We start from the raw sequence: 26,477 nt of genomic DNA, 5'->3' as shown, positions 1-26,477 counted from the left end.
GTCTGATACTATAGTGAATTTCCTAGAATTTTCCCAGGGCTTGGGGCTATGTTTTGTATATGAGTGCACTTGAAAATGTTTGTGGAAAAAGGAAACTAAAAGATAAACTTATTTTGGTGCAAAAAGTCTTGAAATCCAGGCATAATTTTTCATAACACACACTTTTTGTGAACTTGAAGATCTTTTTTTTTTTTTTTTTTGACAGGCAGAGTGGACAGTGAGAGAGAGAGACAGAGAGAAAGGTCTTCCTTTGCCATTGGTTCACCCTCCAGTGGCTGCCACATCCGGCATGCTGTGGCTAGCGCACCGCGCTGATCCGATGGCAGGAGCCAGGTGCTTCTCCTGGTCTCCCATGGGGTGCAGGGCCCAAGGACTTGGGCCATCCTCCACTGCACTCCCTGGCCATAGCAGAGAGCTGGCCTGGAAGAGGGGCAACCGGGACAGAATCCGGCACCCCGACCGGGACTAGAACCTGGTGTGCCGGCGCTGCAAGGCGGAGGATTAGCCTATTGAGCCACGGTGCCGGCTTGAAGCTCTCTTTCTTCAACTCCAGTTCAAGGCAACAGCCTACTGCCCTCCTGTCTCTGGTCTGTTCCTCTCACGATTGCTTCCCTTACAAACTTAGGGTTTTTATATGAATACAACCTCATGATATTACCTTTGGCAGATTCAAATTATATACCTTTTCCATTTCTAAAGATGCTGTTCTGAATCTTTATTCTTTTTTAAAGATGTAACTTTCTCTACAAGCTTGTGCTCATTGTTTGCATTTGTTTCCATTGCATCTAAAAAGAGAGACCTGTAAGAAGAAACTTTCCCAACTTTATTTTCAGTCCTCAGGGTTCTTGACTGGTTTTTGTTTGTTTGTTTGTTTGAACTTCCCTGTGTTGGAACTAGGCCATTCCGTTCCAGTTCCTGTCGCTCAAGGCCTCCTGATGACATGCTGGCCCTGAGAGACCTTGGCTGCCCCATCAGAACGTTCCAGCTACAGCAAATGAAAACCCAAGCAGAAGAGGTCACATAAAGAAATCTGCAAGTGGGGTGTTCCAGAGATGTCTACCTCAGTGGTTTGACAGTGTCTCCAGGGAGCCAGTTTCCTGTCTTTTCTCCCTGCCATCCACAGCTAGTTACCCACTCCTACTCCCGCCTCCATCTCCACCCCCTACCCCCCATCCCCAAACTTTCTATGGAGTCTTATTGGCCAGGCTTGTATTCTACAACTTTGTCTAAGCCAATCAATAGCAAGGGGAATGGAACTGCCTGTGGGCTTAGAACTGTCCAGATTGAGTGCCTAGGGCAGGGAGGTGCCCAGGCTCCTCTCAGGCACTTAGCTCCAGTAGCTGCACCAAATTGGAATTCTGTTAGCAAGGAGCTAGCACAGGGAGCGAGGCAACTGGACAGACAACTTCCAGAAGCTTCCATAGCTGCTGCCCCTGTCCTGAAAGACTTGATTATCTTGAATGACCAACTTTCTTCTTTGCATGTTCTCTGTGTCTTGGTTTCCTCCATTGGCTTTTCTTCAGTCTTCTGTACCCTGGCTGTCCAGATGTGCTCACCCCTCTCATCCCGCACCTGGCTGTCTGGGTGTGCGCACCCCTCTCATCCCGCACCTGGCTGTCCGGGTGTGCTCACCCCTCTCATCCCACACCTGGCTGTCTGGGTGTACTCACCCCTCTCATCCCGCTCCTGGCTGTCCGGGTGTGCGCACCCCTCTCATCCTGCACCTGGCTGTCCGGGTGTGCTCACTCCTCTCATTTCACCTTCTCTTGCTGAATGGCATGTCCTTAGCTTTCTTTATCATCTGGTCCCTCTGTGTTGAAAATTCTTAAATCTCTGTTTCCACCTTGCAAGCTCCATTTCCTTTCTTCTCATTTATTCTTGTGGTCTGCATCTTGCTTAACCACATCATTTACTATGGCAAATAATGTGGCTTCCCATGATGCACTTTTTCTCTAGTAACAGAATCCACCCTCCTCCCCCTTGCCGGGGCACATTAACTTCAAAACACAACACAACACAACGCAGCAGCAGCAAAGCCTCATTGCCCAGTTTCCCTTACATGCAGGTAACGGCTGTGTGGCTAAGATCTGGCCTGTGTGTGCTGTTAGGCGTGTTGTATGGGACTTCCAAGAAGACTAGTAGAAAATAAAGCTGTTCACTGGGGAGGCATAACCTTACAATTAAAAAAAAATTATTTTAATTGAGACATGTATCGGTTCATTCCCCAAATGCTTTCAGTGGCCAGGGCCAGAGCCAGGAAGCCCATGTGGGTGGCAGGGACCCACGTGGTGGAGCCTCTCCTGGTCTGCATGAGCAGGAAGCTGGAGTCGGGAGCTGGAGCTGGGATTCAACCCAGGCCCTCCGATGTGGGATGGGGCTGTCTTAACTGCCAGGCTCAATGACTCTTCCAAGGGGCTGTCCTTTTCCCCATCAGTGTTTCCTTCTTCTGGCCTTCAACTTGGAATGATGAGTAGAATTTAGAATCTGGTTTGGGCCCTGTGGTGATTCAGAAGATGGAAGCTAGGGTGGGAGAATGCTGGATCCTTTGCAACCATGGAATGCCTACCTCTGGAGTTTTACAGGGCCAGTGGCTTGGGTAGTTCAGGGTGCCCTAACAAAACGCCCTGAACTAGATAATTTGTACTCCCCTTCTGATCCAGCCTCCTGCCAACACACCTGGGAAGGCAGCAGGTGATGGCCCAAGTACTTGGGCCTCTGCCACCCAGACCAGGATGGAGTTCCTGGCTCCCAGAAGTGGCTGTTGTGGCCATGAACCGGTGGGAAGTGAACCAGTGGATGGAAAGCTCTTTCTGCTGCTCTGCTATTGAGCAGGTAAATATTAAAACAGTAGAAAGGTATTTCTTTCAGTCCTGGAGGCTGAGAAGTATGAGATCAAGGCACCAGCAGATTTGATGCCTGGTGAGGGCTCTCTGCTCCATAGATGCCCACTCCATGTGTCCTCATGTGGCAGGAGGGCAAGACACATCTCTGGGGCCTCTCTCACATGGGATCAATCCCCTGCATGATGGGGTAGGGACCCCTCATGACCTAATCACCGCTCAAAGGCCCTTCCTTCTAATGCCGTTACCTTGGAGATGAGATTTCAACATAAGAATTTTAGGGGGTGACAGACATTGAGACTATCAAGTTAGCCTTCGTCCATTCATCACAGCTAACTGTAGTTCTAACATCAATTTCTGCTCTCATTATACAAGCTGCACCTGCCAGTTTTCCACTCTCTTCCTCACTGTCCTCAGCCAAGTTCATGGCTTGTACTTTGGAGATCTCTCCTGATCCTGGAAACGTAAGGTAAAACCAAAGCGGGAAAACAGCTTTGTTCACCTGAAATAGGTTGACCCTACCAAGAACATGGGCAAGGACATGTGAAATGTAAACTCCTGCCTCATTAATGGGGGGATGTAATTGAGAATAATCAGCTTAGAGAGTGATTAGGCCATAAGCAGATTGTTTTACGATGTTTCCTACATTACACCATGAGCCTGAAGTTCAATTTCGAGAAATATAGAAGTCCTGTGCACGTGTGTTGGGAGGTGTGTGTGCTTTGTCCTGCACCATGTTTGCCAGGGCAAAAAAATTGTAGACAACCTAAATGCCCATGAACAAGGTGAGTGATAATCGTGGTGTTCAATGAGCTGAATTCTCTAGGGTAACGAAAGAAGGAGGACTCCATGTATCCGGATGAGTAAATCCTGAGAGGGATGTTGTGGGTGGTATCTAGTGTGACGCCATTTGTATAGTTAACCATCCGAATAAAAATTGATTCATTGGTACCCTTCTCTGTTACTTCTGCTGCTACAGCCCCTGCCCACTGTCTTGTCTTTCACCTGTCTGCTAACAGCTCAGTCATCCATCCTCCTGTTCTGTTCTGTCCATTTCAGCTCACTTGTGACACTGCTGCCCGTCTAGTTCTCTGCTTAACCCTCTGGGTTTCCTACTACATGTAAGACACTGCAAGGCAGACTTGCTCCACAGGATCCAAGGTGTTGCAGCATCACTCCGGAAGCATTTTAACCTGTCCGTACCTGTTCTCCAGGAAGCTTTCAGAGTCCCTGGGCCTGTGGGCAGTGTCTGTGCCCCCCCGGGACTCTCTCCTTCATGCCCACTCTCTCTTTTTCAACTGGCAAAAGCCCAAATAAATGCTTTCCAGGTCCAGAGACAGGTCTTCCTTTCTCCAGAATCTGTCCCCTCTCCCGTTCCTGGCCACGATTGGTCACAACCTCCTTAGACTCCAGAGCTTTATTTTCAGTGGTGGTTTATGAATTTGACTCATTGCATTAGTTTTCTAAGAAGCAGAGGGGTGTGAGAGAGAGACAGACAGACACATTGCATCTGCTGGTTCACTCCCCAGATGCCCATAGTGGCCGGGATTGGATCAGGGCTAAAGCCATGGGGTGGGAACTCAATCCAGGTCTCCCACGTAAGTGAGGGAAACCCAGCCACGTGAGCCATCACTGCTGCCTCCCAGGGGCTGCGTTAGCAGGAAGCTGCAGTCAGAAGTTGGAGGTGGTGTTGAATGCAGCGACTCCACTTTGGTACATCCGCGCCTTCACTTCCAAATACCCACCCCTGCATTGCGGCTGGGCCTTGTTCAGCACAGGGTCTGTGTCTCATGAGTTTCCTAAGTCCTGGAGGAGCTTTCCTGACTGTAGCACAGCATGGTTAGTAAAGGTTGTATTGGAAGCTACCCCGATCCGAAGCCAGGAGCCAGGAGCTTCCTCCGGGTCTCCCACGCGGGTGCAGGGGCCCAAGGACTTGGGCCATCTTCTACTGCTTTCCCAGGCCATAGCAGAGAGCTGGATGATAAGTGGAGCAGCCGGGACTTGAACCGGTGCCCATATGGGATGCTGGCACTGCAGGCAGTGGCTTTACCCACTGCACCACAGGGCTGGCCCCTGATGCTGTGTCTTTGAGTCAAGGACCTGCATCGTCATTAATGCTCATCACTGCGGCACGTGAAAGATGATAGCTTCTCCAGCCTCCGTCAATGGAGTCTTGCCTCTGTGAAGATCTGTGTTGCGTGTGCTGTGTTTGTGTAATATGTGAATAGAGACGTGTTGCCATGACCCATCCTGGAGTTTCTCAAATGAGGCCTGTACTCACTGGTGCGGGTTGGCTTTGCACATAAAGAACTGCTGTCCTTTGACCTTTTCCCCCATCACTTCCAGACTTTGACTCTTGGCTCCAGCCGAGAAAATGAACTCTGATTCCTGTTTTAGATATAGCACACATGCGTTCTCCAGAAGCTCCAAGTCCATGCCTTCCTTCTTTCAGACTTTGCTCTCCTCGTTTTATCTGCGGAGCTATTTACAGAACAAATGGATGTAAGGCTGACAAATCGCAGTATTTTCTACCCTTTCTATTTGTGGCACATGTAACACTGTGTGTATCCTGTATAGGCCTGTTTTACTCTATGCTTGCTTGAAATCCCAACACTTGATGGCAAAAATAGCGATGAACTCTTTGAGTTGCCCGTTGGTTTTCTCGTCTCATAACTGTACTCTTTAAACATCTGCAGCAAATACTTGCCTCAACTGGAATATAAGACAAATTGTGGAAAAGCAAAATTTCTTTCTTACATAACAAGCACAAAATTCTGCTCACATATAAGTCTTCTGGGGTTGGAAGACTGATCAGAAATAGTGTGAATCACCTGTGCCCTGCAGTCTGAGGTCAGCCTAGTTCGGGTTTCACGCTGGCCCGTGACTGTCACATTGTGTCATTTTCTGGGTGGTGGTGTTCTCGTGTTTTGCTTCCTTTTATTCATAAATGCCAGATCCTGTTATGCACATGGGATTATTGCATACATTTTGGGAGAGCACGTGTGGTGGGTATTGTGGGGAGCAAACCGGACTAGACTGTTACTGGAATTAAGACTTATTCTATGCATCTGCTCTCCCACAATATGGCGCTGGGAGAGAAGTAAACAGCTTCCACACAGCTGCCTCCAGTTCAACTAATAAATTGTAGGACTTGCTCCTGATTGGAGAGCAGCGTACTCGGTGTGTGGGCGGCCGAGTTGGGATTGGCGGAGGAGGACTATAAAGGAGGAGAGAGACGGCATGCACCAGGAACATCTATGGGGAACATCTAAAGGGAACCCGTGCAGCCCCCGAGAAAGCCGGCCGGCGGTGTGCCGCTCCCCTGCGGAAGTGGGGAATGCGGCCAGGGGGAACTGCCCTTCCACGGAGGTGGAAGGGATAGTAGCCAACCCGGGAAGAACCAGCAGCAAACCCGGGGAGGGCCGAGCAGACAAAAGAACAGCGCAGGGTCCTGTGTCGTTCCTCCACGAAGAGGGGGAGCGACAGGTATGGCTTTTTTCCCTTCAGGAATCTCTTTTTTGGTTGTTCTTTCTCCTCTAGGACAGTGGTATGAGTGGTGAGGCCTCCTCACGGCTCTCCTACCTGACTGTGTTTCGGGGAGTGTCCGTGTGGTCTGGATGACCTGCCCCCGTGTGCACGTGTGTGGTTGGATGTCCCCGGCCTCTGTCTTCTCCACTCTAACCTTGAGCAGTCAAAGCCCCAGTCAGCGGAGCCCCACGTCTGCAGCGCCTGCTGGCTCGGCCGTGACTGCTCCGTGAATCATCGCTGCCCTTATTAAACTATTTTGGGTGGCAGCCTTTCCATTCTCCTGCCACGAACCGTGAACCGTGAAGCTGAAAGCAGCCGCAGCTGCCGTAGCCTCAGGTCCAGGGTGGAATCGGAGAAAGGAGCTGCGATGCTTCAGTGGTTTGTAGCAGGGCAGCCTGCCTCACAGACCCAGACGGGTGCCTCCTGGGGCCACTTTGAGGCTTGAAGGTTTTCTTTTGTTTTAAAAAGTGAGCTCAGAAATACCGTCCTTGACTGTAGCATTTCCGGTGCTTGACTGTAAGGCACATTGATGATCCCCCACGTCTTGTCCATTCTGCCTGCTGTAACAAAATGCCGTGCATGGTGTGGCTGGCTTTATTAGCGGAAATGTCTCTCTCATAGTTCTCAAGGCTGCAAAGTTGAAGATCAAGGCCCTGGCAAATTTGGCTTCGACAGAGAGAGCTCGCCTTCCCACTGTGACCTACCAGAGGAAGGTCAAGGGCACCTGTCTTGCTTGTGAACTGTGCCTTCATAGCCCAGTTGCAGCTCAGTGCCATTGGATCGGTGATGAAGTTTCGACACCTGGATTTGGGGTTCACCTTTAGACCATAGCACCTCCCCCCTTTCCCTGCATATGCAGGGTCCCCGCCTGTGTTGGTGGTGGTCTCCCAGCCAGAGTCCCACCATCTGTGAGTCTTGACCAGGAGAGATAGCACAGTGCAGTGGATCAGTGGCCTGGGCTCAAACAGGCCTGTGTGCAAATCCCAACGATGGTGGGCAAATGACATAACTTCTGTAAGCCTCAGCTGCCAAAGCTTTAATTGATTGATTTGAGAGAGAAAGGTTGAGAAGGAGCCTCTTTCTACTGGCCCTCCAGGAGGCCCAGGCCAGGAGCCAAGAGCTCAATGCAGGTCTCCCTTGTGATTGACAAGGACCAAGTGACCTAAGCCGTCACCACTACCTCCCAGGGTCTGCATTGACAGGAAGCTGGAGTCAGGAACTGGAGGCAGGCATTGAACTTAGATGCTCTGATGTAGGACACCTGCTCCTGCCATAGCTGCCTGAGCTGGGAGACGTCCAGCTCACAGGCCGGATAAGGCCAGCGGAATCATTTGGTCAAGGCAACCGCAGGTGGGACGTGAAATTCAGTAGGTCTACAGCAGGCTAGTGGTTTTTTTTTTTTTTTTTTTTTTTTTTTTTTTTAAGATTTTATTTATTTACTTATTTGAGAGGTAGAGTTATGGACAGAGAGAGGGAGAAACAGAGAAATGTCTTCTACCTACTGGTTCATTCCCTAGATGGCCACAATGCCTGGAGTTGGGCCAATCCGAAGCCAAGAGCCAGGAGCTTTTTCCAGGTCTCCCACACGGCTGCAGGAGCCCAAGCACATAGGCCATCTTACAGTGCCTTCCCAGGCCATAAGCAGAGAGCTGGATCGGAAGTGGAGCAGCCAGGACTTGAACCTGCGCTGATAGGGGATGCTGGTGCTACAGGCAGAGGCTTAATTCACTACACCACCACTACAGCCCCAGTAGGCTAGTTTTTAAATCAATTGTTTTTACGATGTGCAAATGACGTTACAAATATCCAAGTGGCCCTTGGCAGAAAACAATTTGCCATCACTGCAAGTTTAAACTGAAATCTGTGCCTGACCTCCCAGAGGGTGCAAAGGTTAATCATGACTAATGGGAACTCACCTGCTGGTCAGAACTAGGCTGCAGAGCGAGTCCTCTGGCCTGTGCCCAGCAGGTGATGGTTGCAGTTCACCTGGTCTAGATGTTTTGTTTCACAAATCAGTCCCTGAGCCGCAGTGAGGCTGTGCCTCCCCAAGGACACATCGCAGCCTGTGGAGGAGTAAGGACGAGAGCCAGAGTTTCTGACCCGCTGTGATTTTGCACCAGGCCACACAGCTTGCCCATTTGTCGCTGGCTCAGGCCACGCTGAGCCATTTTCTGTCTTGTTGGTCAGAAAGTGCTTTTTCCTTTTGCTCTTTCACACTTCTCTTCCTGTACTTTCTTCCCTCCCTTCCTTGAAAGACAAGATAAGCCATGAATTAGCTTCCTGTCGCTGCTATCTGAATTAAGTTGTTTTAGCCACTAACACCGAAGCTTGAAACAAGGCAGCTTTGTTCCCTTGGGGTGGGGTGGAGTGGAGGTGGGGGACGTCCAGCCCACAGGCTGTATAAGACCCAGGAAATCTTTGCTGCGGCCCTGCCAAGGTAACCACAGGCGGGACCTGAAATTCAGAGAACCTGTTGCAGGCTGAGAATTGTGTATGACTTGCAAATGACGTTATAAATATCCAATTGGCTCTTGGCAGAAAACAGGTTTCCCACCCACTTCTGCCTTGGGCTTTTGGGGACCAGAAGTCCAAGGTCAGATGTCAACAGGGCTTTGCTCTTCCTGGAAGTTCATGGAGAATCCATTTGCCTGCTTATCCATCTTGGAAAAGCTGCTCCCTTCCTTGGTCCCCGGCCTCCTGTCCATCCTCGCTTCCATCATCATGTGTTTGTCTGCTAAGGCGCATCCCCTGCCTCCCTTGGGAACCCTTGTGATTGGGCCCAGCCTAGAGTATCCCGGATAATCTTCCCATTTCCAGGGCCTTTGCTTTAATTGTATCTGCAAAGTCCATTTTGCCACTTGACAGTTCTTGGGACTAGGACATGGGCATATTTGGGAGCCATTATTCTGCTTATCACACATAGGCACCTGCCAATCACCCAGGAGTCCCCAGATGATCTTTGTTTCACTTTCTTACAGTTCTGAATTTTCCCAAATTAGGTCACATTTATCAGGTTGCTTGTAGAAGTGCGAGCTGCTTACTCTGCTGCCCTTGGTGCCCGCAGTGAATGCCTCCTGTTAGCAGTGCCTTGTGTTAGGGGTGGAGGGCACTGAACCTGCACGCCTCAGAAGCCTTTGGGCTTGTCCGTCCACACACCCTCATGCTGGGGAATGGCCATCTGGGACCCTTCTGTCTTCCCATAGCCTGTTTTCTGCCTCTGAACATGAACTTCCTGTGCCAGTGCTAATTAATTCTTGGAATTAAAAATAAACTCTATATTCTACCTTGTATATATTTGATATTTGGATTGGGGAGAGGTTTGCTTTCTTTTTTTTCCACCCTTAATTTTTATTTCTTTTAATTTGAAAGGGAGAGACAGACAGACTTGCAGAAATATCTTTGATCAGTAGGTTCACTCTGCAAATGCTCATAATAAGGATTGGGCCAGACCAGAGTTAGGAGCCCAGAACTCATTCCAAGTCTCCCATGTACATAGGTGGCAGGAACCCAAGCGATAGCAAAGATGAGTGGAATAATTTTTTATCTTTGTGCAATAAAGAATTCAGTCATGAGATAGCAGTGGTTAAGCAAGGTAGCAAGGGTTAATGGGGTCAGGCACCTGTCAGAGCCGACGGGCGCTTCTCCAGACAGAACCTGAGAGTGAGCGCCCAGTTGCTCAGACTGAGGAAAGCAAGGTTACATGGTTTAATGGAGAGAATGCGGCAGGCCAGGCGGGCAACTCAGGAGGGACCTGGGAGCTGAGCGCGCAGTCTGTATCCAGACTGGGGCTTATAAGGGAAAGGGGTCCCGGTCTCCCCACAGTTCCCCTTTCCCCTTCTCTCTCCTACAAGACAAAGGGTTTGCTGAGTGTGAATTAGGTGAAAATCATCCCAGGGGTTCACTACTCTGTTACCAGACTGGGGAGCCCGCCTGGTACTAGGGTAGAGGCGATTGCCCTGGGGTGCCTGCCCTGGAGGAAGGCTGGGAAGGTTTCATTTTCCCTGTTACCAGGCTGGGTAACCCATGTGGTGCTGAGCAGAGAGGATTCTCCTTGGAGCTTTCTTGGGGGGAAGGCTGAGACCACCTGTGAAGTCACCAGGGTCTGGGCACAACTTGGTAGTGTGAAATCCTGGGGAGCCCCACGGGGTGCTTCCGAGGCTTTCCCTTCCACAGCAGCTTTGCTTTCCTTAGGCCCCTCCCCCACACAGGCTGCTTTCTCACTAACTTCCTACCTAACACAAGCATCTGAGCCATGGTCTGCTGCCTCTCAGGCTGTACACTGGCAGGAAGCTGGATGAGAAATTGAACAGCTGGGCACTTGAACCAGGGACGCGGGCATCTCAAACAGCGACTTAACTGCTGCACGAGCACCTGTCCCTGCCTCCGTGTTCTTGATTACAGTTCATATCTGAAGTCTTGACAGCAGAAATCTCTGGAGAATTCATTTAATCAGAGGACCTTCATCTCAACTAACACCCCAAACCCTTAGAGGATCCATGAAGGGGCTGTCAGTGAGCTGGGGCCCTTGGGGCTCTGCAGAGCCATCTGGGTCAATGCACGGGAAGGCTGGACCAGAACCTTGGTTTGATTTTCAAGCAGTTAAGGTTAAGGGTCAGCTGAATTGATGGCAGGTGGATTCTTTCCAACAACCCCCCCCCCCGCAAGGTAAAATGTCCTTGGAAGTGCATACTGCACATATGAAATCGGTCATATTTTATGTCCCTCCGTGGTTGCCATATGAAATCGGACAAGACCCCCTAAAATTTACCCTGAAATGTGGCCCCTTAAAGTTCCCTAGAAATGCTATCCGGGGTGCCACATGTGCTACCGGAATTTGGGGTGCCTTACGATTTCACTATGGGTTTATTACTAAATCCCCGATATTAATAAGCCCAAGAGGGTTCTTGCCTAATATTTAGAGAAGAATTCTAAATACCGGCACAGATAAACGAGGCAGCATGGTACGTTTTAAGCTTTTATTTAGTAAGTAAGGTGCATAAGAGAGTGAGAGCTTTATTTAGGAGAGAGAAGTGAATGGGGGTTCATACCGAGCACCAGGAACCAGCCACATGGATGAGCATCTAGGCCAGGAAGCCTAGAGCACATGGCCCGAAGGCCATGCGTCCTGGAGGTGCAGGGCTACAGCAAGCCCTGTCCTGGCGAGAGGCCAGGGAAGAAGAGCAGGCACCGGGCACACTGTGCCCTAGGCTTTTAACTAACCATTCCAAAGGGGAGTGGTTAATTAACCTGATTGGCTGGTGGGCACCCCGGTGTGGCCAGGTAGGGGAATGAGGCCACTCAGGGGCATGGCAAAGGCATCAGGTGGGGGCATGAGGTCACACAGGGGCGTGGCAAAGGCGTGGTCTTCACAAATTTAACAATTTTAACCTGTATGCCTGCCTACTTCACATAGACATTTTTGTAATGTGGTCTTTCTTTAGCTGCCACTCCTGCCTCCCCATTCATATTTAAACAGACCTTCCCAGAGTCTTTTTTTGCTGTCAGCCATCAAAGGTTGATTCTGTTTCTGCTGGCATATTGTGCGATATCTTTAGAAGGAGATACTGGGAACCTTTGTTAAGTGTAATCTGAATCCTGGATAGGCGGTATGTAATTTGTTTGCTTAGACAGGAATCGGAAGACAGAAAGTGTTGGATGCTCCCCTCCCCACCGCCCGACAAGCACCAGATGTTTTATTTGCCATTTTTCCCTTTCAGTACATATTTCTGTGGCACTGAAGAAAGCCATTGTAAGGAAAAGAGTGCAGATTGGTGCCTCCTCACACGGGGCACCAAAAAGCAAGGAAAAGAAGCCCAGAACAGAGAGGCAGCAGGATACAAATTTACAGCCAGAGCAAATTGACCCAGAGAAAATAAATCCGCGGAGGTGGGTGAGCAACCAACGGTGTGCACACAGACAGAACCCAGAACCCACGGGCAGAGGCCCCGCCCGACCCCAGCAGGCTGGGCCCTTTTATCTCTGGGGTGGGCTGGGGGTCGGGGCAGTAGGCTGAGATGAGCTTCCCCATACAGGTTCTCGGTGTTTGGGCCACGGGCTTCCAAACCTGAGCAAGAATGCAGGGGGTGGGGTGGGAAACAGTACAGGGCGTTAGACTGAACTGGTCTCTTGAAAGAAGGCAGGGGTAGCAAGGGCCTAAAATGGCTGAGGCTTGTGTCCATGTTCCGTCAACCATCAGCCATCCCACAGCGTATGGTAGTGCACCTCTCCCTCGCCTGAGATTCCCGTGTACTCCTCCTCCCATGTCTTCAGGTTTCCTGTGCCCTGGCCTTGCCCTGTGGGCATCCGGGGAGATGAGGCCTGGCCTTCGGGGTTTGCTTATTCCCCTGCATTGCTGGATGCCTTAACAAGACTCAGGAAATACCCTGAACCATAAGGGAACACAGACGTGTTCATGGAGTCCTCCACACAATTTAAAGCTCAGTGAGTGACCAGGTGTGTTTCGATGTGCTTCTTGGTTAGAAAGGTTTATCTTTATTCTTAAAAAATATTTATTCATTTGAAAGGCAGAGTTACAGAAAGAGAGTGAGATCTTCCACCTGCTGGTTCACTCCCCAAATGGCCACAACAGCCAGGGTTAGGCCAGGCTGGAGCCAGGAGCCAGGAACTCCATCTGGGTCCCCCACATGGGTGTAGGGACCCAAGCACTTGGGCCATCATCTGCTGCCTTCCCAGGTGCATTAGCAGGGAGCTGGATCGGTAGTGAAGCAGCTGGGACTTGAACCAGTGCCTGTATGGAATGCTGACATCGCAGGCAGTGGCTTAACCCACTATGCCAATTCGCCAGCCCAGAAAGGTTTTTCAAAGCACGTATAATTTGGAATGAGGCTCAGAGGGCTGTGAAAGGGAATCTCATTAAAGCTCTGTGATTTGGCAAAGCAGCTCGGAAGCACCAAGCTGAGGGAGCCTTCCATTCAATGAACCTGCTGCTTGGCACAGAGACAGCGGATACACACAGAGCTGCCATCCAAATGCCTGCATCGGCTGGGGCTGAGCCAGGCCAACACCTAGAGCTGGGAACTCCATGCAGCTCTCCGTGTGGGTGACAGGAGCCCGATTGCGTGAGCCATCACTGCTGCTTCTCAGGGTTCACATTAGCAGGAAACCAGGACCCAGAACTAGAAATCCACCCCAGGTACTCCAGTGTGGGGTGTGCGTGTCTTACACTGGGCTGTTACTGGAAATCAGCCTCCTTGATGATTCTTGTACTTTCTCTGATGTGTGTGTGTTATTTTGGCATTATGTAGAGCGTATACAGATTCTCTTTGAAAACTGTGGGACATTATGCAATAGAATTCTTTTTTTTTTTTTTTTTAATTTTTGACCGGCAGAGTTAGATAGAAAAACAGAGAGAAAGGTCTTCCTTCTGTTGGTTCACCCCTCAAATGGCCGCTACGGCTGGCGAGCTGCGCCGATCTGAAGCCAGGAGCCAGGTGCTTCTCCTGGTCTCCCATGGGGTGCAGGGCCCAAGCACTTGGGCCATCCTCCACTGCACTCCCTGGCCACAGCAGAGAGCTGGCCTGGAAGAGGGGCAACCGGGACAGAATCCGGCGCCCCGACCGGGACTAGAAACCGGGGTGCTGGCGCTGCAGGCGGAGGATTAGCCTAGTGAGTCGCAGTGCCGGCCCACAATAAAATTCTTAACTGATATATTTTTGTTACAAAACTTATTTCTGTTCATTTTTATTTAGAGCAATAATTTAAACCTCATTTGACCCGATTTAGTCATTTTACTGGTAGGGAAAAATAAAAAAAAGGGCAGGAAAATTATCTTTCTAACATTATACAGCTGTTTTGTGGCAGAATTGGTGATAAGATTCAAGACTCCAGACCCTGCTCTGGTGGTCTTTTCTTATACCTTTTTGTCTGCCGTAAAAGAGGAAAAGCTTGAACATTGATGAAAGCACATTTCATCCCTTATAAACTGAATTACAGTGAGGTACACATTTCTGTGTACCCACTAGCATGCCTGGTATTTATTTTTTAAAAAAAGATTTATTTATTTGAAAGAGTTACAGAGTGAGGTAGAGAGAAAGAAAGATCTTCCATCCGCTGGTTCACTCCCCAAATGGCCACAACAGCTGGAGCTGTACCAGTCTGAAGCCAGGAGCCACAGGCTTCCTTGGGCCATCCTCGGGCCATCCTCAGCTGCCTTCCCAGGCACATTAACAGGGAGCTGGATTGGAAGTGGAGCAGCTGGGACTTAAATAGGTGTCCACATAGAATGCCAGTGCTGTAGGCCAGGACTTTAACCCACTGTGCCACAGTACCAACCCCAACATGCCTGGCATTTATAAGACTGGCAGTGCCAAATGTTGGCTAGATATAGAGCAACCAGGGCTGTCAGGCATGGCTGATGGGGGTTTTAAATATTTAGCCACTTGGGAGAGCAGTTTGACAATTTTGTAAAAAACAGATTGATTTACTTATTTGAAAGGCAGAATTGCATAGAGGGAGGGAGGGAGGGAGAGAGAGAGAGAAATGAGATTATTTCTCCATTTGCTGGTTCACTCCCAGGCATGGAAACAGGGAGCTGGAGCAGCTGAGACTCAAACTGGCACTCACATGGGATGCAAGCAGTGGCGGCTGCTCAATGCACTGCGCCACAATGACAGACCCAATGTTTAAAGTTAAATGTAAGTTATGGAACAGCAGTTATGCTCTTTCACATTTACCCTAGAAAAAGACCTGCAAACAAGTGTTCACAGTAGTTTTATTACAAAGGTTAAAACGTAGAAATGGAACCAGCATTGTGGCGTCGTGGCTTAAGCCTCAGCCTGCAATGCTGGCATCCCATATGGGTGCCATTTCATGTCCCAGTTGTTCCACTTCCAGTCTAGCTCCCTGCTAACAGCCTGGGAAAAGCAGCGGAAGATGATCCAAGTCCTTGGGCCTCTATCACCCATGTGGGAGATCTGGAAGAAACTCCTGGCCCCTGGCTTAGGCCTGGCTGTTGTGGCTATTTGGGGAGTGAGCTAGCAGATGGAAAGATCTCTGACTCTCTCTCTCTCTGACTTTCAGAAAAGTAGATAAGTTAAAAAAAAATCTGAAAACAGATGATATGTTCATCAGCTGGTGAACAGTTCAGTTGTGTGTTTATTCCAGGGAATACTACTCAGCAGTAAAAAGGAAGAGACTGCTTATACAAGAACAGTGTGATCGAAACCACAAACATTATGTTGAGAGAGTGAACATTATGTTGACTTGAAAAGAGTATACACGGCATGATCCCATTTATGGGATATCCTAGAGTAGGTTCTAATCAGTCATGGTAGGAGTCAGAAGGGGGAGAGCACAAGGGAGCTTTGGGAATGAGGAAACATTGCTGATTGAGGTGGTGCTCACAGAGGAATAGATATTTTTCCAAACCCATCAGACTCTAGGATAACAAGAAAGGAAGGTGTTGAACAGCCAAGCCAAGTTGGTATAAAGCATAAAATACGTTGACTATGCCATTGAATTTTCTTCTGTTCCATTTTGTCCTGGGCAGGTGGTTAGCCTAACATCCCATATCAGAGTATCTGAGTTTGAGTCCCGGATGTGTTCCTGATTCCAGCTTCCTGCTAACCCACATTCTGTGAGGCAACAGGAAATGGCTCAAGTACTTGGGTTCCTGCCACCCAAATGGGAGACTTGGATTGATCTCCTGGCTCTCTGCATTGGCCTGGCCCAGCCTTGGCTATTGTGGGCATGAACCAGTGGATGGGAGTCTCCATGTCTGTCTGTTTCTGTTCCTGTCCAGTAAAATAGATAAATATAAATCACCCCCCTAACTGGTCCTTCTGTTACTGTTCCCTTGCAACTCCTCTGTGAACACAGATATGACTACACGCAAGCACACCACTGTGGAGAAAAACTGAACAATCCAACATTTCCATGAGCAAGTTTCTTCCGTGCCTGAGGATATTTTGCCAACTTGAACAGTAATCATGCGAATTATGTAAAGCTTCAGTTATTAGTGATTCTTTAGTTACCAAAATTTTACTAGCATAACTATGTATGCAAATCATATAATACCCCCAAGAAATGCCAAGTGCTTTTCTATCTCCATGAGGAAGTTGAAAGGATTTGTAGACTGAGTAGGTTGGATTTATTGCCATATCCTCTTCTACAAAGCCTAAAAATAAAAAACGTTGGCACCCCAGTTGGTATTCTGAGTCATATTTTAAATCCTGTAAGCCAGGAGCTTAGAAAAATGCTATTCAGAAAACTTGAAACTGCACATAAAATAGATCTTCGTTTTTGCCAATTCCCCCGCTGGCTCCTTTCTTCCAAGTCTTCTTTCAGCAAAATGCAGGACTAGCGCTGATGCCCCCGGAGTCCCCTGAAGGGAGTTCTAGATGAGTTGAAAACAGCTTTGCCTCTAACCAAGTCAGCGATTCCCAAGAGCTTTCTCTTACAGCTTGCTTGGGAATGATGAACTAACTCAAGGAACCCAAGACTCCCTACTAAAGTCTCATGGAATAAAAATTAGTAATTGTATCCATTCTAGTTTTCTTTTGCCTAAGTACATCAGAATAATGCCTGCAGTGTTCTTTGCTACAGTGTTGATAGCATTGCCCTCACACAGGTGCATCTGTTAGTTCGTGCATCAAAAATTGATGGGGCACCATTGTCACAGGGCAGGTGTTTTGTAAGGCAGGATGTGAAGAGGAGGCAGCTCTGTCCTCCTGCAGCTTGCAATGGAATAAAGAGAAAGACATGCAAAGATCTTTATGGTAGTGGCATTGTCACTTTATTGCTAGTAGAAGGGCCACGTGAGGCCAGTGTGGTGTGTATCAGCTTGGGAACATTAGGGAGAAATGGATAAACCTCCTCTGAGAGCTGGTGGGGCAATTGAGAGAGCCCAGGGGGCGCGGTGAGTGGACTGGAATTACTGGAAGGTGAAATGTGAGATGACTACTGTAGTTATGGGAACCAAGGCTTGTTGTAACACAAGCTTCCTTTTGTAAGTTGATAGTCTGGGGTCCTGAATGTTTACATGATTTGGAAACCTTTGCTTACAAAACATCCATAGCTAGATTCCAGGACTGTTGAACTAGTCTCGATTCTGATTTGCAGCCTATTGTTTGTAGGTAAGAAATATCCACCGAAGAAAGGAGAGGAGAGACGTGACTGGACATGTCCAAGCTGAAGACTGGAAAGCTTGTTGCGAAAGTGTGTCCGTCTTGTAAATACTGCTGCTCTTGGCACAAACATGTCACTTGTTTTCTTCAGTTCAGAACACCTAGGGGGTGATCGTTCTAGACATAAATTAATACCTGGGATCTTCAGAAAGCTCATGGAAAATACATATTATGAAAAAAGCTATGCATAGATTTCAAAGATTTTTGCATCAAAATAAACCTAGGTTTTAATTCCATTTCCCTGCATGCTTTTTTAAGTCCCCTCATGGCTTCCCGCGTTCACAGCATTCCAGGCCCATTGCAGAAGCCCCCAGAAATCCTGTCTGTGTCTTCATCACACCACTGCAGAGCTGAAAGCTGATAAGATTTCTCTCTCCAGCTATTTTAACAGTCATTTAAATTTTAAAAATTTATTTATTTTCATTGACTTGGAAGCCGGGGAGACAGAGATCTCTCACCTGCTGGTTCACTTCGCTGCACCTGCAGGAAGGCTTTCTCCCTGTGTGTCCTTTACAAGGAAAACCTTTCAACTCATCTATGCCTGCCCACGGGCCGCTTGGAAGGAAGGCAGATTTTGTTATTAAGTGAGAGATTCGGCACAGAAAGATGGGGAAACTGTGCTGGGTCTTTGGCATTGGGATGTTTCTTCTATTCTCGAAAAGGCACCCAGCCACGTATTTAACATAGGTAGGCGTCATGCGCCCAAGAGAAGTAAGTGGGGGAGAGGAACACACCCACGTCGGCCCAGCAGGCTTGCCCCCTCCCTCTGAGCATGCTTCCGGGTTCCTCTCAAAAGGGCCAGCTTGTGGGGGTGGGGGGGAGTGCCGTGGCTGCAGGTCAGGAAGGAGTCTTCCCAGGATAATTTCGCTTTCCATTGGGGACTTCTTTGAATCCAATACTACTCAAACAATGCAGTACTTAACACACCCAACCCTGTGGTCGTGTGTTTAGTCATCTCTAATAACAGGTTTTGCATGCTCCTTCTCTGTGTAGTTCCAGGGTGATGCTAAAAGCCAGAAGACATACATGAAAATGATGCATTGCTGGGCCTCTTCGGTGCCATCCCTAAATGGGGGGGACAGCAGGCCCCACCCCCCCGACCAGGACAGGTCTGATTCGTGGGCAGAGCCAGCAACAGCTGTGGGTTTCCGTGTCCCAGGAGAAGGGGAACCTGGTGGCTGTCACACTGCCTTCCCCTGCCACTGTCAGACTGGGGAGCTGCTCCCACAGGCTCTGGACTAGCTCATGAACTTGGAGGTCATTGATGTCACTAAAATACATAACGAAATTGGCTGCCTCAGAAAATAGTGAGTGTCCCTCAGAGAGGGACAGCAGCAGTTGAACTTTGCACTTTGTGCACTTGGCACAGGCACTGTGGAAATGTGTACTACGTACCTGTCCCATGCAGCGTTGGGAAGGAGTTTGCCCAGGTGTCTACGGCTCTGTGTGGGGATCCATGTGGGTTCTGTAGCACTGGGGACGTCACGATTGCAGAAAAGCAAGTAGAAACGTGTGTAGGAGATAGACTCTTGCTACTTTTTGCATTTATATTTTATTTGTTTTTAAGCACCTAAGTATTATCATCCTGACTCTATTCTCTTTATTAAAATGTTGAAAGTACAGAAAATCAGTGAGGGAGAAAGAAATCCCAAATGTAGCTTCTAGTCATCTCTTGAATACTTTATTTTCTTTATTTTTTGTGTATATTCTTTACCTACTTTATGCATTTTTATATTTTCTTAGATGTTTTCTGTTAATCAAATATTTTTAGAGGCACTGCTATTCACTGGGTGGAATATGTACACTGATCTGAAATTGCTTAACTTTTTTCCTACTGTTGAGCATTGAGTCAAAATTTATAAAATGTTAATGGTGGCTAAACAGGTTTTTCAAATACTTTTACCACTTCATACAGCTCTCCACAATATGTATCAGCATGATCAACCATTTGCCTCATTGGGTATTAATATTTAAAATTGTTTTTCTTAACTTCATTACTGAAACCTAGTCCCTGAGCCTGGATGAGGTAAGAGATAGTTTTCTTAGGATGATGTGGGCATGGCTCCTGTAGCCACAGGCAGACAAGAGGAAGCACAGCTTTGATTTGGGAGAGGCTAGGACATGGCCAGCAGGAGGTCCCACAGGGCTCCCTCCTCCCCACCAGGCTGCCCACCCCCAGGGGCCTGCCCCCTTTGCATGTCTGTTGTTTGCTTGTCTCTGTCTCATGTGTGTTGTCTGTCTCTGTTCAGCTGGGTCAGCGCAGAGGCTGCCTTAGGTTTGGAGTCACTCCAGGGTCCAGGGAGGCACAGGGCACACCTGCATACTGGCCCACCTTGAGAGAGGCTGCTCCTGGGAGCTGGGTGCAGAGGAGAGGAGCTGCTCACCCAGGAGCCGGTGATAAGGGCGGACCTGCTGAACCCCGCTCTGCCAAGACAACCTGCAAACCCGTGTTCCTGGAAAGGCCCGGTGCCACCCTCTCTAGAGAGCTAATCCATCACAGTTAATCAGTTGATAGAAACCATCTTCTAGAGTTAGATCTTTTTTTTTTTTTTTTTTAATATTTATTTATTTGAAAGGCAGAGTTACAGAGAGGCAGAGAAAGAGAAAGAGAACCATCCGCTGGTTTACTCCCCAGATGGCCACAACTGCCAGAGCTGGGCTGATCCGAAGCCAGGAGCCAGGAGCTTCTTCCGGGTCTCCCAAGGACTTGGGGCTCAAGGTCTTGGACCATCTTCTACTGCCTTCCCAGGCCACAGCAGAGAGCTGGATTGAAAATGGAGCAGCTGGGACTCAAACTGGCGCCCATATGGGATGCTGGCACTGCAGGTGGCGGCTTTACCTGATGTGCCACAGCACCAGCTCCAGATCTACTGTTCTTACAGTGAGATGGGAGTGGATGATGTGACACAGCAGGGTAAGCCGCCTCTCAGCACATCTGCGTCTCCTATCGGAGTGCCCCTTGGAGTCCTAGCTACTCCACTTCCAGTCCAACTTCCTGTTCATGTAGCTGGGAGTCAGCAGTTGATGGCTCTAGTGCTTGGGCCCCTGTCACCCACATAGGAGACCTGGATGGAGTTCCTGGTCCCCTGGCTGTGCCTGGCCCAGCGCCAGCTGATGTAGACATTTGAAGAATAAATCAGTGGAAGGAAGATCTCTCTCTGTTGTTCTGCCTTTCAAGTAGATAGAAATAAAGAAGCACTTTGCAGTGAGGTGGGTTTTCTCACCTGGTGCATCTCTGATCTCGTGGGTGTTGGGGGTGGGGAGAGGTTGTCCTAGCAGCCATGCTTATGGCAGGTTTAGTTTTTTACTTAAATCAAACTTGCTTTTCGTTATACATGTTGCATTGGCTCTGAGGTCAGAGGCTTGCTTTGCGTTCTGAACTGACCCCTGCAGTATCCCCAAGAAATGGGATCCATCACTTTGCCTTGGGTGCTGGGGGTTGCAGGGACCAGGGGTGGGCAGCGATCCTTGACCTGAAGACCAGAAGCTTTGCTAGGGGGTTCAACACAGTGAAGGGAGTTGGTTGCAAGGCCGTGTGGGTCAGAAGCAGGGGGTCGGGCCAGAAGGAGGCCAGAGGGGGCAGGGCAGAGAGATGGGGCAGAGGGCCCCGGGAGGGTGGCCTGGCGTTGTGTACTCGTAAGCACTGCTCTGCTCCCACGTGGGGTTTCGTGTCATGATGGACCGCATGATGTATTTTCTCTCTAATTGGCTTCATGAGAGACCCGTGTTTGTGGAAACACACTCTACAAGCATCAGGGATGGACTGCCAAGGTGATTTCCCTCCCGCCCTGGTCACCCAACCACTTAACTCCCTGGGAGGGACCTGGTTCCCGTTGAGGGAATGAAGAGGCAGATTGCTGTGCTCAGGTCACACCGCTGGCAAGGACACGCCTGCCTCACCGGCTCTGGAGTCTGAGCTCTGAAGATGTGAGCAGTATGGAGACTCCACGAGTACTCGGAGGCGGCGGCCGTGGGCTGGGCTCTTTGCTGGGTGTAGGACAAGATAGGGGTGAAAGAGGAGACTTCCCCAGCCGGAGGAGATGCTAAGAAGTTTGGGAAGTCACTGACATCCCCTAAGCTACTTGTTGCACTTCTTTCCTCTGAAAAACCCAGCAACGTGGCTTTCTCTTGAAAATCCCAGCCTGGAAACTCTTTTGTTTGCCTTCATTGCCACATAGGCAGAAATGTACCCAAAGTAGAACGTTGAGAGAATAGTAGAAGGCCTCAGTCCCTCCCAGGCTTCCGAGACCCCTGTGAAGGGTCTGTGTGTCCTGATGGGAGCAGGCGCGATGCCCCGTGAGGGCCAGGCCCTGTGCTTGCCCACCCGTGTTGGACTCCTGGGGCAGGATGGTACCGGGCAAGGCCCTGATGCTGCAGCTGGAGTGGAACTCTGAAGCCATCTCCGCTAGAAGATGTGTGGCCTGCACTTTCCTTTGAGGGCGCTCATGGCTGGCCACGCGCTCACACACACACACTCCTGTGACAAAGTGGGTGTTGCGTAGGGTCAGACAGCTGGTTTACAATGACCGTTTGGAACACAGTCTCCCAAAAGTAGAAGTTACGTGTGTTTGCTCTCCTTACCTTGCTCTTTGGACAGCAGGCAATAGAGTTCAGGCTTTTTATTAGCTTGTTTTTTTTTTTGATGAGTGATGTTTGATGAGTGTGTGTGATTATGGGCGTACATGCGTGTGAATATTTTATCCTACCTAGTGGTATTTCTGAGAATTAGAAGTGTAACTTAAAAAGATAAGGGCTGAGTCACTGCTCCGTGTAACACAGACATACAGATCAGAGACCAACCGCTGTTCTTGGAGTGTGAAGGTGGCTTTAACATCACATTCAGAATTGGCTTTTTCTGTATGGATTTTAATTAGACCCGCTGATTCCATGGATAGCCCTCAGAGAGCTAAGCTAGTGCTGCCTCCCCGGGTAGCGAAATGTCTCTGAGACTTTAAAAGACTCCAGATTTCATTTCTGGATGTGATTGTCTCAGCAGCCACTCACATGAGGCGTCCCCATGATGCGTGAGAGATCTGGAGACGGAATGTGGAGGCCAGGGCCGGCAAGTCTGGTCGTCTTGGTATGGGTTTGCCACGTGGTAGAGTTGACTTTGACCTCTGACTTTGGCTGTTTCACTCTTTGCTTTGCATGAGCTCAGTGGATGATGCAGATTCGGAAGCATTAAGTGCTGATCTGGGCTGACTGGCTCCTGTGCTGGGGTTCCTTTGCTCATTTACTTGCAATTGAACGTACTATTTTAAAGCAGTCCTGATGGGGTGTTTTGAAACTTTCCTGTTGGCATTTTCAAGGGATTTTTAAAAAGTGAGATCTAATTCATACACCACATGATTTACTCTTTTAGAATGTGTACGTCAGTGATTTTTTAATATATTCACAAGATTATGCAACCATTACCACTGTCTAATTTCTATAACCCTAAAAAGAAATCCATAGCTTCCTCCATTTCCTCCTGTTTCCAGGCCCTGGCAAATGCTAATCTACTTTCTGTCTCTATAGATTTGCTAATTCTGGATGCTTGGTGTAAATGGAATTCCATAACCTTTTAAACTCTGGCTTCCTTTGCTTCTCTGTGTGTTTTCAAGAGTTATTTTGTCACGTGACTCAGTACTTGATTACTCTTTGTAGCTGAGTAGTATTCCATTGTCTTTATATTTTACTTTTTATTTATCCATTCACCAGTCGATTTGAATTTTTTCACTTTTTGGCTATTGGTGTATGTCTAGGGTCAGAATTACTGGGTCACATGATAACTCCAAGTTTACATTTTGAGTAACTGCTATCCTGTTTTCCAAAGTATACATTCCCACTAAAATGTGGGAAGGTTCTGGTCTCTCCACAAGCTCAGTCACACTTGGCTATTGTCTGCTAATTAATAAATGACTCACTAAATAATTTTTTATTGTAGCCATCCTCAAGTATGAGGTAGTATCTCACTGTGGTTTTGATTTGCATTCCTGCTGGTTTATGCTGTTGAGCATTTTGTTTTTCATGTAATTATTGACCATTTGTATGTCTTCTTTAGAAATACAACTGTTGTAGTTATTTGGTCATTTTAAAAATAGGGTTTGTTTTTGATGTTGAGTTATGAGAGTTCCTTATATATTCTAGATACTAGATCCTTCGCAAAATGTACGATCTGCAAATATTTTCTCCTGTAGGTTGTCTTTTCCTATTTTCAGTATTGTCCATTGAAACATAAAAGTTTTTGATACTGATGAAGCCTGTTTAGCTTTTCCCTTTGTGGCTTATAGTTTGGGGGTCATATCTAAGAAACCATTACTTAACCCAAGTTCAGGTAACATTAGCCCTATTTTCTTCTAAGAGTTTTACAGTTTTAGCTCTCATTCAGATTTTCAGTCCTTCTTGGATTGGCTTTTTTTTTTTTTTTAAGATTATTTATTTGAAAGGCAGAGTTACAGAGAGACAGAAGCAGAGAAAGAGAGAGGTCTTCCATCTGCCATTTCATTCTACAGATGGCTGCAATGGCCAGAGTTGTGATGATGTTAAGCCAAGAGCCAGGAGCTTCTTCCAGGTCTCCCATATGGGTGCAGGGGCCCAAGGACTTGGGCCATCTTCCACTACTTTCCTAGGCCATAGCAGAGAGCTGGATCAGAAGTGGAGCAGCCGAGACTCGAACCGGCACCATATGGGATGCCGGCACTGTAGGCAGCAGCTTTACCTGCCATGCCACAGTGCTGGCTCCTTGAGTTAGTTTTTTTTTTTTTTTTTTTTTAAAGATTTATTTATTTATTTATTTGAGAGGTAGAGTTGCAGATAGAGAGAGAGACAGAGAAAGTCTTCCGTTGGTTCACTCCCCAGATGGTCGCAATGGCCGGAGGAGCTGTGTTCACTCCCCAGATGGTCGCAATGGCCGGAGGAGCTGTGCCGAGCCAAAGCCAAGAGCCAGGTGCTTCTTCCTGGTCTCCCATGTGGGTTCAGGGATCCAAGCATTTGGGCCATCTTCTACTGCTTTCCCAGGCCATAGCAGAGATCTGGATTGGAAGAGGGGCAGCCGGGACTCGAACTGGCACCCGTTTGGGATGCCGGCGCCACAGGCTGAGGATTAACCTGCTGCGCCACGGAGCTGGCCCCTTGAGTTAGTTTTTATATATGGTGTGAGGTAGGCAGGCCCACCTTCACCCTGTTGCATGCAGATACCAAGTTGTCCTTGTTGGGATGACTGTTCTTTTCCCCGCTGAGTTGTCTTGGCACTGTTGTCAAAAATGAGTTGACTGTACTTGTGAGGGGTTAGTTCCTGTGTTCTACTTGTGAGGGGTTAGTTCCTGTATTCGTCTACTTGTGAGGGATTGATTTCCGTATTCTCATTCCTATTTTGATACCCACGCACATTGTCTTGCTTCCTACAGCTGTGTTACAACTTTTGAAATCAGCAAATTTGACAGGATTGTTTTTGGATCTGATGTTTCTGTCCACCATTCTGGCCTGTGTGCTTTGTGGTCCCTTTTCTCTGTCCCAGTGAGGTCGTGTTAGGAATGCTTCAGGTCTGGCATCACTGTTTGTGTGAAAGGGGATGGACTTGGGTGCAATCAGCTGTATTCCGAAAGTCTGATCGCTGGCTCTGTCACCAAGTCCAAGGATAAACCTGTGAATTAGGTAGGATTTGAGCATCCAGGCTGGTGCCTGGGAAGTATATGACTTTCTTGTTGATGCAGGGGCTTTCCTTGTGCCTTGTGCTATACCTCGGATTCCCTAGAGTCAGCCTGTGTGCATTTAGAAACCATTGTAAGGTTGGCACGCAGACTGGTATTGCTGAGTTTTCCAGTATGTTCTGAGCAAAGGTTTGTGGTGTATTGTTGCAGATGTAGTTCACTGCTCTGTCTCCAGTGTGAACTTCGCAAGCACAGGCCCTGCCTGGACCAACAGGAAGAGCTCAGTGAGCAACTGTTAAATGGATACTAAATTTTTATCCCATTGTCTTGTATTCTTGGGTAAATGTAATGCTAGTTGCCTGTACTTACGTTTCTGAGTAATGCCACATTAACAACTGTGTGAATATTTAATTACCAAGGTCTTTTCCATAAGATTTTTGGGGGTACTTTAGCTAACTTAGTTTAAAATCAATTCATGCGCTCTCGCTCGCTTGCTCTCGTTCTCTCCCCTCTTCTCTCTCTCTCGGCATGTTTTTTCACCCAGATGTTTCCTCCTGACGATAATTACAGACTGAAATAGAAAGGATCGAGTCAGAGTAGTCAACTCCAGAGAGCACGTGGAGAGGGGACTGTGGGGAGTGGAGGAAGGCGTGACCACAGTGGGGGGGGGGTGGCCCTCTGGGCGAGGGTGGGGTCCAACAGGAAGCAGATCCTAGTCAGTGGACTTGGCTGTGGTATTGGTGCATGGTCGTGGTTTCTCACGGCTCTGCAGACCTCTCGGGCGTGAAGCTGTCAACAGAGAGTGCCCAGGTGTTATTACTGGCGACTGCCGCAAGGCTGATTCATGGCCCGGAAATGGGGACTGTGCTTGCGAAGTTCACGAGGCACATCACAGATCAAGCAACCTCTGAGTGGAAGAGAGGAAGTCATTTCATGGGCTCCTAACATGGCTGAGTGTGGAAGCTGGGCGGGACAGGCTGAACGGATGTTTTCAGTGGGTTAGACTTGCCTCAGAAATTGGCGTCTGGTGTGGCATGGCTTTGGAACGGGTTCAACAAAGCCTGCAGGTCTGGATTTTGCTGCTGCTGCTGCTGCTGTTTAACTGCAGGATTTCTCAGCGCATTCAATGTGCTACAGGGTGTTGCACAGTGTTTTCCAGTGTACCCAGAGATGACAGCTCTCAGGGTCCGGTCCCCTCCCCCCAAGCTCCTCCTGGAGCCCTGCGCCACTGGTGTTGAGCAGGATACATCTTGAGTAAGTCTGCTGCAGGGCAGCACCTTTAATTTCCAGGTGTGAGATCTGGTACCTTGGACTTTCTGAGCTGCTGTTTGCAG

At 48.5% G+C, this 26,477-nt stretch overlaps 2 protein-coding genes across 11 annotated transcripts in view; both read left to right on the top strand.

Annotated features, from left to right (window-relative positions):
- GSDME (gasdermin E) overlaps window positions 1–26,477 on the top strand; it is a 376,936-nt gene that overhangs the window by 127,430 nt on the left and 223,029 nt on the right. The window lies entirely within an intron of this gene.
- The window catches only part of OSBPL3 (oxysterol binding protein like 3), a 282,066-nt gene that overhangs the window by 127,434 nt on the left and 128,155 nt on the right, over window positions 1–26,477 (top strand). The window contains exon 2 of one of the 10 annotated variants that reach the window (XM_089315399.1): window positions 6,090–6,326. The exons of the other annotated variants lie outside the window; for them this stretch is intronic. The gene's annotated coding sequence lies outside the window, so the exon portion shown is untranslated. The remainder of the gene's footprint in view (window positions 1–6,089; window positions 6,327–26,477) is intronic. 10 annotated transcript variants of the gene reach the window in all.

Source organism: Oryctolagus cuniculus, chromosome 16 (assembly GCF_051225735.1).
Source record: "Oryctolagus cuniculus isolate XC-2025 breed Fujian yellow rabbit chromosome 16, ASM5122573v1, whole genome shotgun sequence".
Classification (NCBI taxonomy): Eukaryota; Metazoa; Chordata; class Mammalia; order Lagomorpha; family Leporidae; genus Oryctolagus; species Oryctolagus cuniculus.
This window is presented reverse-complemented; position numbering and strand designations above follow the sequence as displayed.